The sequence below is a fragment of the Eumetopias jubatus genome, unplaced genomic scaffold (assembly GCF_037043125.1).
Source record: "Eumetopias jubatus isolate StellerSeaLion01/CBP00866 unplaced genomic scaffold, mEumJub1_p1.0 scaffold_3, whole genome shotgun sequence".
Lineage (NCBI taxonomy): Eukaryota > Metazoa > Chordata > Mammalia > Carnivora > Otariidae > Eumetopias > Eumetopias jubatus.
In genome coordinates, this window is record NW_028274809.1 from 104,593,219 (window position 1) to 104,609,135 (window position 15,917).

Here is a 15,917-nt window from a genome sequence, read left to right on the forward strand (position 1 = left end):
AGTTGTGTTTTCATTTTCATTGGTTTCCAGGAATTTTTTTAATTCTTCTTTGATTTCTTGGTTGACCCATTCATTCTTTAGTAGGATGCTCTTTAGCCTCCATGTATTTGAGTTCTTTCCGACTTTCCTCTTGTGGTTGAGTTCTAGTTTCAAAGCATTGTGGTCTGAAAATATGCAGGGAATGATCCCAATCTTTTGGTACCGATTGAGACCTGATTTGTGACCTAGGATGTGATCTATTCTGGAGAATGTTCCATGGGCACTAGAGAAGAATGTGTATTCCTTTGTTTTGGGATGGAATGTTCTGAATATGTCTGTGAAGTCCATTTGGTCCAGTGTGTCATTTAAAGTCTTTATTTCCTTGTTGATCTTTTGCTTAGATGATCTGTCCATTTCAGTCAGGGGGGTGTTAAAGTCCCCCACTATTATTGTATTGTTATCAATGTGTTTCTTTGCTTTTGTTATTAATTGCCTTATATAATTGGCTGCTCCCATGTTCGAGGCATAGATATTTACAATTGTTAGATCTTCTTGTTGGATAGACCCTTTAAGTAGGATATAGTGTCCTTCCTCATCTCTTATTACAGTCTTTGTTTTAAAATCTAGTTTGTCTGATATAAGGATTGCCACCTCAGCTTTCTTTTGGTGTCCATTAGCATGGTAAATGGTTTTCCACCCCCTCACTTTCAATCTGGGGGTGTCTTTGGGTCTAAAATGAGTCTCTTGCAGACAGCATATTGATGGGTCTTGTTTTTTAATCCAATCTGATAGCCTGTGTCTTTTGATTGGGGCATTTAGCCCATTTACATTCAGGGTAACTATTGAAAGGTATGAATTTAGTGTCATTGTATTACCTGTAAGGTGACTGTTAACTGTCTGTTGTCTGTGTTCGTTTCTGCTCTTTGCTGCTTTTAGGTTCTTTCTTTGCTTAGAGGACCCCTCTCAGTATTTCTTGGAGGGCTGGTTTCGTGTTTGCAAATTCCTTTAGTTTTTGTTTGTTCTGGAAGCTTTTTATCTCTCCTTCTATTTTCAATGATAGCCTAGCTGGATATAGTATTCTTGGCTGCATATTTTTCTCGTTTAGTGCTCTGAAGTTATCTTGCCAGTCCTTTCTGGCCTGCCAGGTCTCTGTGGATAGGTCTGTTGCCAATCTAATGTTTCTACCATTGTAGGTTACATATCTCTTCTCCCGAGCTGCTTTCAGGATTTTCTCTTTGTCTCTGAGACTCGTAAGTTTTACTATTAGATGTCGGGTGTTGACCTATTATTATTGATTTTGAGAGGGGTTCTCTGTGCCTCCTGGATTTTGATGCCTGTTTCCTTCCTCACATTAGGGAAGTTCTCTGCTATAATTTGCTCCAATATACCTTCTGCCCCTCTCTCTCTCTCTTCTTCTTCTGGGATCCCAATTATTCTAATGTTGTTTCGTCTTATCATATCACTTATCTCTCGAATTCTGCCCTCGTGATCCTGTAGTTGTTTCTCTCTCTTTTTCTCAGCCTCTTTATTTTCCATCATTTGGTCTTCTATATCGCTGATTCTCTCTTCTGCCTCATTTATCCTAGCATTTAGTGCCCCCATTTTTGATTGCACCTCATCAATAGCCTTTTTGATTTCGATTTGGTTAGATTTTAGTTCTTTTATTTCTCCAGAAAGGGTTTCTCTAATAACTTCCACGCTTTTTTCAAGCCCAGCTAGTATCTTTAAAATCATGATTCTGAACTCTAGGTCTGACATCGTACTAATATCCGTATTGAGTAGGTCCCTGGCTGAGGGTACTACCTCTTGTTCTTTTTGCTGAGGTGATTTCTTTCGTCTTGTCATTTTGTCCAGAGGAGAATAGATGAATGAGAGAACAAAATGCTAACAGGTTTACAACGTCCCCAGCAAATATACTGTATACAAATCAGAAAAGACCTGACACCAGGGGAAAAGAAAGGGAAAGAAAGAAAAAAGAAAGAGAAAAAGAAAGAAAAAAAAAAGAAAAAAAAAGATAAAAACTAAAACAAAACAATACAAAAAAGGGAGAATATGATCAAATATGATCAGGCTAGTACATAGATCAGTGCCACACACTAGATTTTGGGCGTATTTTGGTCTGTTAGAAAAAAGTGCCTCCTAAAATTTTAAAGGAAGAAAGACATATATGTACAAAATAAGGGCTGATACAATGAAGGGATGGAAGATGACTGTAAAGATGAAAATTATAAAAGATTTTATAAAAGGACTTGGTAAGATAAGTTGTTTGAAAAAAGAAAGAAGATTTAAGAAAAAAAAAAAGGAAAAAGGGAGAGAATGTGATCAGGCAGGAGACTAGAACAAAGCCATACACTAGTGATTTAGGGTATATTTTGATCTGTTAGAAGAAACTGTACCTCAAAATTTTAAAGAGAGAACAACTTATATATATATGCCAAAAATAAGGGTAACTACTATGAAGGGATAAAATATGACTCTAAAAATGAAAAATAAAAAATGTTTTTTTTTTTTAAAAAAGGGATTTATAAGATGTTGGTTGAAAAAGGGAAAAAGAAAAATAAAAAAAAACAGTCAACAAAAATTAACTTTGATGAAATAATGAATCATGGTAAAAAAAAAAAAAAAAAGCCATGAATCTATGTGCAGTATTCCCTTAGCGCTGGAGTTCTCCTATTCTCCTTGATCGATCAACTTGGTCTTGGCTTGCTGGCTGTTTGTGTTGATCTTCTGGGGGGAGGGGCCTGTTGCTGTGGTTTCCAAATGTCTTTGCCGGAGGCGGAATTGCCCCGCCCTTGTCGGTCCGGGCTAAGGAAGCTGCTCCGGTTTGCTCTCAGGAGCTTTTGTTCCCTGCAAGCTCTCGGCACAGCTTTGGAGGCCCAGGGCAGAAATGGTGGCCTCCCAATCTCCACTTGGAGGAGCTGAGAACTCGGGGCCCCGCTCCTCAGTGTGCCCCCAGAGAAAAGCAGTCACTTCCGTCTCCCCGGTCTCCGGCCGCAATCCGTGCTCACCCGGCCTGTGATCGAGCGCTGCTATCTCTGGCACCCGACCCCGCGCGGAGTCTCCAAACCCAGCAGATCCCTGCAGTGCGTTCCCGCACCGCCCCTCCCCGGGAAGGAAGGGGATTCTCCCCGGATCTGCTGCTTGTTGGGTCCCTGCTGGGGGAGCCGTGCCCCGACTGGGCCGCAGATCACAGTTTATGGCAACCCCGAGCTAAGAGCCCGCGACTCTGCTCCGTATCTGCAGCCGGCTTCCCTGCTCTGATACCTGGGAGCTCTGCTGCACTCAGGCACCCCGGTCTCTCTGTGACCCCAAGGGTCCTGAGACCACACTGTCCCGGGAGGATTCCACCCCCCGCTTAGCCACTGCAGCGACTTCCCTCCGCCGAGCCAACTTCTAAAAGGTCCGATTTTGTGCTCCTCGGCTCTATCACTTGCCAGAAGCGGCTGGCGGAGGCCCCTCCCCCGCCGTCTATCCTCCCGAATATCGCCTCGGATTCACTTCTCCGCACGTCCTACCTTCCAGTAAGTGGTCGCTTCTCTGTTCGGAGAGTTGTTGCTACTCTCCTGTTCGATCTCCTGTTGAGTTCATAGGTGTTCAGAATGGTTTGATCCCTATTCAGCTGAATTCCTGAGACCAGACGAAATCTAGGTCTCCTACTCCTCCGCCATCTTGCTCCCCCTCCTCTTTAAGCAATCTTAATTGTGCAACAGGCTCAACTAAGAATTATTTCTAAGTACATGTCTCCATCCCAGGACACTTTGCTGTGTAACACACTCATGCAGTTGAGTGCTTGACACTCCCAGCTGAGTATCCTAAATGTATTTCAAGTTGTCCCAAAGTGAACTCAAGGACTTCCCTTCATACATGGTCTTCTTCCCATGTTCCCTGATGAATTGATATACTAACATTCACCCAGTTATATAAGCCAGAACCTTAGAATCCCCTCCAATAGGTCTACTTTTGTAGCCTCCAAATCCAAATCCATTATCCAGTCTATTGATTTATTTCTTCAAGCCTTTGGCATAATCCAAGATACCTTCATCTCCTGCCGTTTCTTCCTCTGGGAATCCTTTCTTGGACAACAGCCGTACATAGTTTTCAAAACACTAATCAAGTCATGTTATCAACACCCACCTGTTTAAAATACTGTGAAGGATTTCCTTTTTTACTTAGAAAAGAATGGGTCATAAACTTTAAGTCTCCATGTGTTATAATTTTGTCCTTGTCTACCTCTCCAAAGTATCTTGCTCTGATGCTTTCCTTGATCACTTTGCATTCTTACTACTACTGGCCATTTAAAATGTATCTGAGCAGGACAGTTACACATATGAGCTTTCCACCTAAGATGCTGAGGTAGATAGTGTCATTTATTTATCTATATCTTTTTCTGAGCAAATAACCACTGAGACACACAAAGTATCCAGAAATATCTGGAATTTAACATTTCCAGCAAACTACCACTATGGAGTTTATGTGGAGAATTTTAAAATTTAATGAGATTTGAAAAAATTCTGGACAAGAATTAGAATCTGATATATTTATATTTAAAGATTTTATTTATTTGAGAGAGAGAGAGAACGCACGTGTGCACGTGTGTGCACATGCACAAGCTGGGGGAGGGGCAAAGGGAGGAGGGAGAAGCAGATTCCCTGCTGAGCAGGAAGCCAGTTGGGGGACTCTGGGATAATAACCTGAGCCGAAGGCAGACGCTTAACCAACTGAGCTACCCCTAGAATCTGATATATTTAGGGAGTTGTATGGAAGGTCCATGGGGACTACTTGGGTTCTTACCCTCGGAATGGACATGTTCTAAGTGTGTTTTTCTGGACAACGTACACAAGCTCTCCATGCTTCCTTCTCTTCCATAAACAAAATTTCAGTGAACACTAAAAAATGGGAAAAATAAGTAATAAATAACTAACATATATCTGATTAGCTCTCATCAGATATTAGTTCTGTGGCCCTGCACTTCTGGTAAAATAATAAAAAAAAGTTTTGATTTAATTTCCCTTTCATCAAATATCCTCACTGTCTAAGACACTCCTTTTTGGTTTTAGACTTGATATACTGTTTTTCTATAAAGTCTTTCTCTGCCTGCATGCATGTGGTGAGCTTTAAATGTAATGAGGTGTATGCAAAATAACACGATCCAATAGGAAAAACCAGATGGGATTTTACTTCCCAACAATGAGGAAAAGAAGGCATAACACCACCACCTGCAATTAGAAAAGTGGTCTGAGCCACAATGAGGTATTTGAGTCTCCCACAACGCTTTGGCATTGGTAGGGAAAGCTCTCAAGGCAAACGAAAGCTTAATAGCTGTGCTTTTCCAGCTGTTTCCCTTGAGCCAGATGTCTGAGTAGCCCAAACTATTTAGCTGCATATTAGTGCCACACAAACTACAGGCTGTTGCTTGTTGGGAGAGCTGTTAACTTCTGGAGAATGTTGCACAGAATGTCATTACAGTTTGAATGAAAATAAATTTGCTAAGTGGCTTGTATATTACTGCTGGTACAAGGTAATCCTTGTCTAATGGAAACAAAAACACACTATTTCCCTTCCACCTGACCTGACCTGAGGGACACTCTAAGGCTTTAGTACACCAACCCTCTCTGCTGTCTCTCTCTGTTTCCTGGCTGGCTTTCACAGTTCTGTTGGTTGCCTGCAGATTACAGTATATATACCAAACCCCTCCACCAAAACTGACTCATGAAATGGAAAGAATTCTTGGAAACCTGTTAGGTGTTTATGCTTATTGAGAATATTGTTGTGTGCTCGCTTTGGTAGCACCTATTCTAAAATTGGAATAAAACAGAGACGATTAACATGGCCCCTGGGCAAGGGTGACACAGAAATTCGTAGGAATATTGTTATTACAGTGAACAATTATATACTGCTCTACAGGTTATAAATAATAGCATTCAGTGCATGTCTTGGCTTTGGACTATGCTTTAGATTTAGTGCTTAGTTCCCTACATACTGTATCTGCAGGCTATATCTACAGGCCACATCTCACATCTGGCCCATTTGCATGCACGTTTTCTCATTGGTTCCTCATACTTATTGCAAGAGGCAGTTATATTTGCTATCTTCATTTCCTTGAAGGGGAAACTGAGAAGAGGCGGGTTGTGAACTCACTGATTGGTGGTGATGCTGGGATTTATCCTTCAGGGCTATCCTTTCATAGGCCAAGATTTTTCTGTCATTTCTTGTTTGGATCAATACAGATTGCCTCCTCTGTGGCAACCACTGACAACCACAGGAATGAAGATTTTGATGCTGGGATTGGCAGGGAGAAGGGGGAACATTTACAAGTTAAGTTCATAGCTGAGGGGCCTGAGGAAGCAGCCTGGCTTTGAGGAGCTTCTTATGATGAACACCTTCTCCCTTCCCAATGTGCTTGCATTTGCCATAGTTCCTGTCATTTTCACCTAAGATATCTTTGAATTCCTCTCAATAAGCTATCTGCATGCATTGATGCCATACAACTAGTCACTCTTCGAAAGAGAAAAGTGCAACACTCATAACTTTAAAACAAAATTATTCCTAAGAATAATGAGAATTCCTACTGAGTTGTAGGAAGCATTTATTTTATTTTTAACAAGAAAAGTGGTATTTCACTGGGATGCCTGGGTGGCTCAGTAGGTTAAGCAACTGCCTTCAGATCAGGCCATGATCCCTGTGGTCCTGGGATTGAGGCCCTGTGTTGGGTTTCCTGCTCAGCGGGAGTCTGCTTCTCCCTCTCCCTTTGCTTCCCCCCTGACTCATGTTCTCTCTCTCTCTCAAATAATATAAAATCTTTAAAAAAATGTTTAAAATCAAAAAAAGTAAGAAAATTGCCGTGTCACAAGAAAGGGAGAGCTGACGTGTGTGTGCGCATGTGCGTGCATGCACATACACACATATATGAGTGTTCTGCTAATTACGAATTGTTTTTACTTAATTACTTTACTTAATTATAAAAAAGGATCTTGCAAAGATCCATGCACTATCAACACTTTATAGAAAACTTCAGGAAATTTAATTAACATATACAACAAGCATTTTGTTTTCTTTCTTCCACCTTTTCTGTTTTCTTCCTTGAAAGATGACATCATCTTCTTCCTTAATGATCAATTGTAGCATAAAATAAGAACCTTGTCTCTATCTACATAATTTAGAGAAATATATTAGAGTGGTTAAACTGAAACATGATTCTGTATTTTAAGTGGTTATTAAGGTATTCACAGCCTTAGGAAAAGCGATAAAGAGGGAAAATAGAATCAGGACAGAATAGTACTTACTAACAAATTTTTGAAAAATACAAAAAAATAGAAAATAACCTTAAATATCTACGAGAGGGGGGAGAAAGCAGATTTTCCACAAAGTAAGAGCAATTAGATTGACAATGGGCTTTACATCATTAAAAATAAATAAGGTCTATCATATGATCTCACTGATATGAGGAATTCTTAATCTCAAGAAACAAACTGAGAGTTGCTGGAGTGGTGGGGGTGTGAGGGATGAGGTGGCTCGACTTTGTGGAGGGTATGTGCTATGGTGAACACTGTGAATTGTGTAAGACTGATGAATCACGGACCTGTACCTCTGAAATAAATAATACATTATATGTTAAAAAAAAAAAAAAGATAGTAGGAAGGGAAAAATGAAGGGGAGGAAATCGGAGGGGGAGACGAACCCTGAGAGACTATGGACTCTGAGAAACAAACTGAGGGTTCTAGAGGGGAGTGGGTGGGGGGATGGGTTAGCCTGGTGATGGCTATTAAAGAGGGCATGTATTGAATGGAGCACTGGCTGTTATACGCAACTAATGAATCATGGAACAGTATATCAAAAACTAATGATGTAATGTATGGTGATTAACATAACATAATAAAATAAAATTTAAAAAATAAATAAATAAGGTCGCTAAATTGTTATCTTTACAGTACCTGACTTGAGAGTGCTTACACTTGTTATACCTTTATACTATATGGCAGGTGTCAGAGTGAAGTCAAGGCATTTAAGAAATGTAAAGCTTAATATCCATTGACCCACCTGGAAGAAACCACTGACGATATAGCTGAGGAGGAAAAGATTGAATCTAGCTGGAAAAAGCGAAGTTCAAATGAAACCATAACCAAAAATTGGTCAAATATGTGATATTAGTTTCCTAGTGCTGTTGTAACAAATGCCTAAAAATTTAGCTCTTGAAAAACACAAATTTATCATCTTAAAATCTGGAGGTCAGAAGTCTAAAATTATTCTCATTAGGCTAAAATCAAGATGTCTGGAGGTTTGATGCATTTCATATACCTTGGGGAGAATACACTTTCTTGCCTTTTCCAGCTTTCAAGGCTACATGCATTCTTTGGCTCTTGGCTCCTTTCTCCATCTTCAGAGCCAACAAAGTAACATCTTTAAATCTCCATTCTCTCCTTCTGCTTCCATGGTCACATTTCCTTGTCTGACTTTCTTAACTCCCTCTTTTTCTTCTCCAGACCCTTTTGATTTCTTTGAGCCCACACAGATAATCCAGGAAAATCTTCCCATTTCAAATTCTCCAACTGATCACTTGTTCAAATTCTTTTTTTTTTTTTTTTTTGCCATGCAAGGTAACATATTCACAGATTCCAAGGATTAGAACACAGGCATTTTTGGGACACTCTTTATTCTGTCTACCACACATTGATCAAGCTAAAAAATAAAAGACTATAAAAGGAAAAGAGAAACAGTAGCTACATTTCTTTTATAATCAAGCAAGGGAGAGGAGACATTAATTATTTAGTAAAAAAGCATCAAATTAATTTTAAAGAAAACAGATGGTAGAAAATTATAAAAAGGCAACATAAATGCACAGTTGAGAAAATCAACAAAATAAAGGGTTGATCATTTGAAAGGACTAATAAATTTGATAAACTACTAGCAAGACTAATGAAGAAAAATATGTGTAATGCACAAATCACCCATAATAGAATGCATATATGTGAACAGTTAACAACTCTATGTAAATCAATTTGACAAAATAGATGAAATGAATGAAATCCTAGGAAAATGCAACTTAACAAAACACACACAAGAAGAAATAGAAACTCTAAATAGTCCTAGGTCTATGAAGTAAATTGAATTCATAATTAATGGGAGAAAATTGCCCAAGTCCTTTTGAAAGACCAGAATAAACTTGAAACTAAAATCTATCAAGATATTACACGAAAGGAAAATTACTAGCTAATTTTTCTCATAAACATAGATGCATAATATTAGTAGTTTAAATCCAGAGATATACTAATAAGACAATACATCATAAATAAATGAGGTTTATTCCAGGAATACAAAGTTGGTTTAACATTTGAAAATCAAACAATGTAATTCACTATAGTAGCAAAATAAATGAGCAGTTCCTTTGATCATTAACAGTTACAGAAAGTACATTTGATGTAACATAGCACCCATTCATGATGGGATTATGTACTTAGAAAATCCAAAAATGTCTAGAGATAAATTATTAAAATTATTGAGTAAATTTAGTAAGATTCATGCTCAATAGGATAAATATTTTTATAGGTATACTGTCACAAATAATTAAAAGATAATATTTCAAAAATGGCTATCATTTATAGTACCATAAAGCAACTCTAGAAATAAATCTAGAAAAGATTTGGAAGGCATTGACACAAGGAACTATAAAATATTCCTGAGAGAAAATATAGTACATCTAAATAAAAGGAATAACATTTCATATTAAGGGATTAAAGGCTTGATGAAATAAAATTGTTAGGGCTCCCTAAAAGTCAGCCCATTGATTTATTACAATTTCAACTAAAGTCTGAGCTGTTTTGTTTGTTTTTTTGGTGAAAAATTTCGCATTGATTCTAAAATGTATATGGAAGCAAAAAAGACCAAGGATAGTGAAGTTAATCCGGAAAAAGAATAAGTTAGGCAACTTACATTTGTAGATGTCAAGATTTATTATAATATTATAGTAAGGAAGGTAGTGTGGTATTCATGTAAAAATATACAAATAGAACAATGAAGGTAAAAGTAATAGATTTGTCTAATAAATAATGCTGTATCAAGAAAATATCTATATAGAAAAAATTATCTTAACCTCTATTTTACACCTTGTGTGGAAATTAGTTTGAAGTGGATTGTAGATCTAATATTAATGGTAAAACAATAAAGTTTATTGAAGATTACATATAAGAATATTTTTATCATCTTCGAGTAGACAAAGTTTTCTTAAACAGGGCATGAAAAGCCCTGATTATAAAGGAAATGATTGGTAGATTCAGTTATAGTAAACTTAAGACTTTGTGCTCATCAGAACATACTCTCAAGGGTATGGGAAACAACCTGCTGCAGAGAGACCTGGATTTCTAGCAGTCACTAAAAAAAAAAAAAAAAAAAAAAAGGCAGACAGTACAATTTTAAAATTAAGGAACAGTCTTAAAAGTCACGTTACAAAAAGTCTATCAAAATTGCTAGTAAACATGAAAATGTCCTTTACATGATTAGTTATTGTAGAAATAATTATACTACAATCTGATGCTGTTACCTATGTATCAGAATGACTATAATTGAAAACAAAAGCAAAACAAAGATAATTCTTTAGTACTAAAATTCTCTCACATTGCTTGTGGGAGTGTAAATTGGTACAGTCCCTTGGAAATCTGTTTTACAGTATCTACTAAATTTAAATTCTTGCATACTGTATGACCAGCAGTTTTATCACCAAGCATATGCCCAAAAGAATGGCATTCATGAAAAGATAGATAGGAAGATAGACAGATAGATAGATAGATGATAGATAGAACTATCTATCTCTACTCATAGCCTCAATGTTTATGTGAGTCCAAAGTGGAAGCAGCCCAAACGTTTATCAGCACCAGGATGGGTAAATAAATTTTGGCATAATCACTTATTTTCTTAGTTTCTATTTCTTATATTAACATTATTATATTAGCTGCATTTTGATTAGAATACAACTGGTTTTTTTTTAATAACCTTAAACACAAATGATTTATTATTTTTGGTATATATAATTTAAGCAATATATAATTAATTTTGATTTTTTTTGCAATTTGATAATTTCCTTTTTAATAGTTGGGTTTAGCTCATATATATCAATTATGTTTATAGGTATGTTTATAGTTATGTGTAACAAGTTAAGAAATATTTATCTGTAGGGATAATAACTTAGAGAGGATTTGAGGAGGACTTCTCTATTACTCTACTGTTCTGTTTCTTGATCAGAGTGGTGGTAAAAATTTATCAATCTGTATAGTTAATGTGTCCTTTGGAACACACATTATATGTCAATTAATACATGTCAGTTTAAAATTTATATAAAGTAAATGTGTTTTTTTTTTTGTAAATGTGTTTTAATAAGAATTCAAGGATTTAGGATATCCTCAAAATGTATATGGCATGTGATAGATATAATTCTAAACAAAAATATTTACCCAACCCATGATACAAGCAAAATATGGAAGAGGAAGCATCAAAATTATTGGAAGGAATAAAAGAGAGAATATTTATGACATCAGGTAAGGAATATATTTTTCAAGAAGAAAGTAAAAAAAAGATCAAAGAAAGAAAGATTATGTAATCTGACTTTGTAAAAAACTAGCATTTTATAACAAAAATAATCACAAAAAATACAATAAGCAAAGTGACAGGAAATATGATCAATTAAGAAAATCAATTTAGAATGTATATAATATTTAGAATTTTTGATGGGAATGTAAATTAGTATAAAATTTAAAGAACACATTTTAATATCAATTAAAATAAAAAATGACCCAGCAAAGAAAGACTATATATGCAAAGAATACATATATATATAAAGATTGTGTATAAAGTATATATATGTATGTATATATATACACACACAAAGAGTATGTATAAATATTAACTCTGGTACAGGTGCATGAATATTTATTGTAGCAATACTTGTAAACAGAAAAAATATATATGGCTTACGCATTCTTCAAAAAGACAAATTAAATATAATATTAAATACAATATAGTATTCTATGTATCCGATAATAGGAAAAATTTATCTCAATGGTTACGTAAAGGTAGATATCAAAGCATATTTTGAATGCAGCATATGTCCAAGTGATCACATTTATATAAATTAAAAACACACAATCAGTATGCTAATTTGTTAAAGCAATGCAATCCATCCTTTTTGAAAATTAGTGTGTGTGTGTTTATGTAAAACTATAAAAATGGGTTGGATTCAAGATAGAGGTTGCTTCTGACCAGGGCTGAGAAATAAGATGGGAATAAGGGAGAATGACACAGGGTATGGCACTAAGTTAGAATTTACTAAAAATTATTATTTTTTAATTTTAAAAATTTGAAGCAAATACAAGAATTTTAAATGCTTACAATTCTTGGTAGTGCAATTCACATTTGACAATTTAATTATTCAATATTTTATAAAATGAAAGTGTTATGGAAGGATTTTTTATTAGTGAGATAAGTCAGTTCGGTGGCCATGAGTGTTGGCAAGGTGATTTGGAGGCCAGATAAAAGGTCAACTCTGGTCCCTGAGGCAGGGATGTTAGCATGTCATGCTGGAACAAAGGGATAAAGACCCTAGAGAGATGCCACTGAAGATTCCATCCATCTTGTTTCTGCATTAGAGTTGGGGGAGGGGAACAGAAAGGAAGGGGAGGTCAGTGACAATCGTTCTTTTATTTGTCTATTCATTAATTCAAAAATGACTTATGAGCAAGAGGTAGGTATTGCTGCCATCAGTTCACACGGGAAAGTTTCATTCTGTCTCAATGAATTGTGGCAAGCCTTCTGATAATAAATGCAAATGGCCACTGTAGTACAGAAGAAAGGATCTCTTTGTCTGGAGGGTTTTCTAAAGATGAGGTGTATGCGGAGAGTAGAGGAGAGCTGCACACCACTACATGTAAAGAAATGGAGGCAGGGAAGATCAGGGACATCTGGGTCACTAAAATCATCTTGTCCTGCTCAAGCAGAGAATGTGTTATGGGACCAGCAGAACGGAAGCTGTAAATCAATATGAGGACTTTTTGCCAAGAGTCCCTTTGACTGTTCCTCATTGTTATGCATGATTGGAAGCCATCTAAGCATTTCCAGACCTGGAATGATACAACAATTGTTTTGGAGACGGAATCCAGTCAGCTGGGCAAAGGAAGTTCTCAAAGGAACAGGGGCCAGAGACAGAAAGACAAATAAAGCTGCTGAAGAAAAAAAGAGACTAATAAGACAGAGGCAGTGTGGATGGAAAGTGTGTGTGTGTGTGTGTGTGTGTGTGTGTGTGTGTGTGTGTGTGTGTGTTGGGGGGGAGATTTTAAAATTAAAGTGGTATAATATGGCAAGGTTTGATGGCTATTTGGATATGAGGAGGCCGGGGGAGGGCAGATGTGATAATTACTGAATTTTCATAGCTTCAGATAAGCACTTGTAAGTCATCCAATGATGTCCAGTTGGCAGGTGGAAATAGGAAAACCAATTATGGGTCTTCTGCCTATGAATTTCAGGAAGCCTGTATTGAAGCTTTTACTCAGGAATCCCATTTGGGCTAATAAGCTTCTGAACCACTGCTTACTTCCTGTCATGGCTTTGGCTGTGACAGGAAAGTTTATTTATTGAATTGAATTTTCCTGAAGTACAATCAGTATTGATGCACATAGAGGGGAGAATCTTTCTCTTTTGACAACATACCGTGAAGTGAAAATTTCCACAGAGAACTGGAGAAATATTAACATATGGAGACATTGAGAAAGGTTATGGATTGGTTTACTGAAAATGGTTGGGTTCAGATAAATTCCTAATACACGTAGACAGTCTCAAATATAATCACCTTCTCTACTCTTAGAGTGTCATGGTATTAAAATATTCCATGGTCATGCAGACAGCCATCACTTGAACACACAAGGATTTTAAGAAGGAAAAGGAACACCTAACTCCTCTGACACCTGGAAGCATGACTTTAAATAGTTAAGGAAATTAGCAACTCAAAGTAGGAAAAGTCAGTCTGGGAACTAAATGCTGAGTCATTAATTTTGGGGAAGTCAGAAGATGTCACTGAGTATTTGCTGGTCACTTGTTTATGTCAAGAAATTGATTACTTCTTTTGCCTGAAATGAAAGGGCTCTGAAGACACTTTGTCAATATCTGAATGTTTTGAAAACAGTTATAATCATGGTCTCAGAAGTGCTTTAACACATATTCATTGCTCATGCTCTAACTCAGAGCCAGGGTACAGATTTTGAACAATGAAATCCAAATGTCAATTTAAACAATATGCCTGCAAGTTCTTGACTATCCAATTAAATTTCTAGCTCCCTTAGTTATGCTTTCCTTAGCAAAAAGGATTCTCACTTCCTGAATCCCAATGACTTTTTTTTATCCACTTGTCAGATGCCTTATTTAGAGAAACATAGTGTGAACTTGGATAATCATCTGTTTTGTAATGGTTCACAAGACTGGGTCGCTTTGCTCTGGGAGAGGATGGAAAATCAGAAGGAAGTGGATATTCCCATGTCAATCACTAGAAGAAGAAATTATACTTGAGAACAAGGTGGAAGGAAGCTAGATTAGCCATGGTTAGAAGAAGTCCATGCATAACTTCTGTCTCTGCCAAAACAGCTGTTTTACTTTTGTTGCCATCATGCCAGTACTGAATGCCCAGTGTCAGAGGCTGGCTGATGTCAACTGGGTGAGACATTTTGTCACCTTGTGATCTTGTGCCTTTTCCATGGTAGATGCTCTCTGCTGGGCATTAATGTGTACAAAGGTCTTCATACTTTGTGCCCATGCCTATGTCTCCACTTCAGACCATCTTGTCCTTAATCTGATTGTTCTCTATTCAGGCCCTTGGCCAGTTGACCACCCCATTGGCCACTGCTCATGAATTACCATATATTCTAATCTCAGGTTATTTTTTTTTAAGATTTTTAAAAAAGATTTTATTTATTTATTTGAGGGAGAGAGAGCATGAGTGGTGGGGAAGGGCAGAGGGAGAGGGTGAAGCAGACTCCTTGCTGAGCTGGAAGCTCAATACCAGACTCAATCACAGGACCCCAGGATCACGACCTGAGCCAAAGGCAGATGCTTACCTGACTGAGCCACCCAGATGCCCCAAGACTTATTTATTTGTTTGAGAGCGAGAGAGAGAAAGAGAAAGAAAGAGAGAGGGAAAGAGCAGGGTGAGGGGCAAAGGGAGAGGGAGAGGGAGAGAAGCAGACTTCCTGGTGAGTGTGGAGCCCTATGCAGGGCTTGATTCCAGTACCCTGAGATCATGACCCGAGCCAAAATCAAGAGTCAGCCCCTTATCTGACTGAGCCACCTAGGCACCCCTCAGGGTATTCCTCCTTCCACATCGGGTATATGACCCATTACACTGTTCAAAACTCTGCCCATTGGTAGGATTTTCCATTACTACTTTGGATGAGGTCATCCCTAAGTGAAGTTGTAATGCAATTGCAGCCCTTTTTTATCTAGTTTTCAAATTTCTCAATTTGTCTTTGACTTCCCACAGTTTGATTATAATGTGTATTGGTGTGGATCTCTGGGTTTACCTAAGTTGAAGGTGTTGAATTTCTTGGATTTGTGTATCCATGCATGTCCTCAATTTTGGGAAGCTTTCAGCCATTATTTCTTCAAATAATTTCTCTGACCCTGTTTTTCCCTCTTCTAAAATGCCCATCCTGTGTATGCTGGTTTGCTTGAGTGTGTCCCACAAGTCTCCTAGGCTCTGTTCACTTTCCATTATTCTTTTTTCTTTTTTTCTTCTTGGACTTGATGATTTCAAATGATTTGCCTTCAGATTTGTTGATTCTTTCTTCTGTCTGTTCAATTATGTTGTTGAACTCTGTTAGTGAATTTTCAATTCAATTACTACATTTTTTTAGGCTCCAATTCTTTTAATAATTTATATCTCCTTGTTGGTACTGTTTTTTATTGATATG

General features: G+C 37.2%; 1 non-coding gene across 1 annotated transcript; it reads left to right on the forward strand.

Moving 5' to 3' along the window:
* Window positions 1-5,750: 5,750 nt before the first annotated feature.
* On the forward strand, window positions 5,751-5,857 carry LOC114207371 (U6 spliceosomal RNA). The gene has a single exon (XR_003608846.2). It is a non-coding gene; the product is annotated as a U6 spliceosomal RNA (small nuclear RNA).
* The last annotated feature ends 10,060 nt before the right edge of the window (window positions 5,858-15,917 follow it).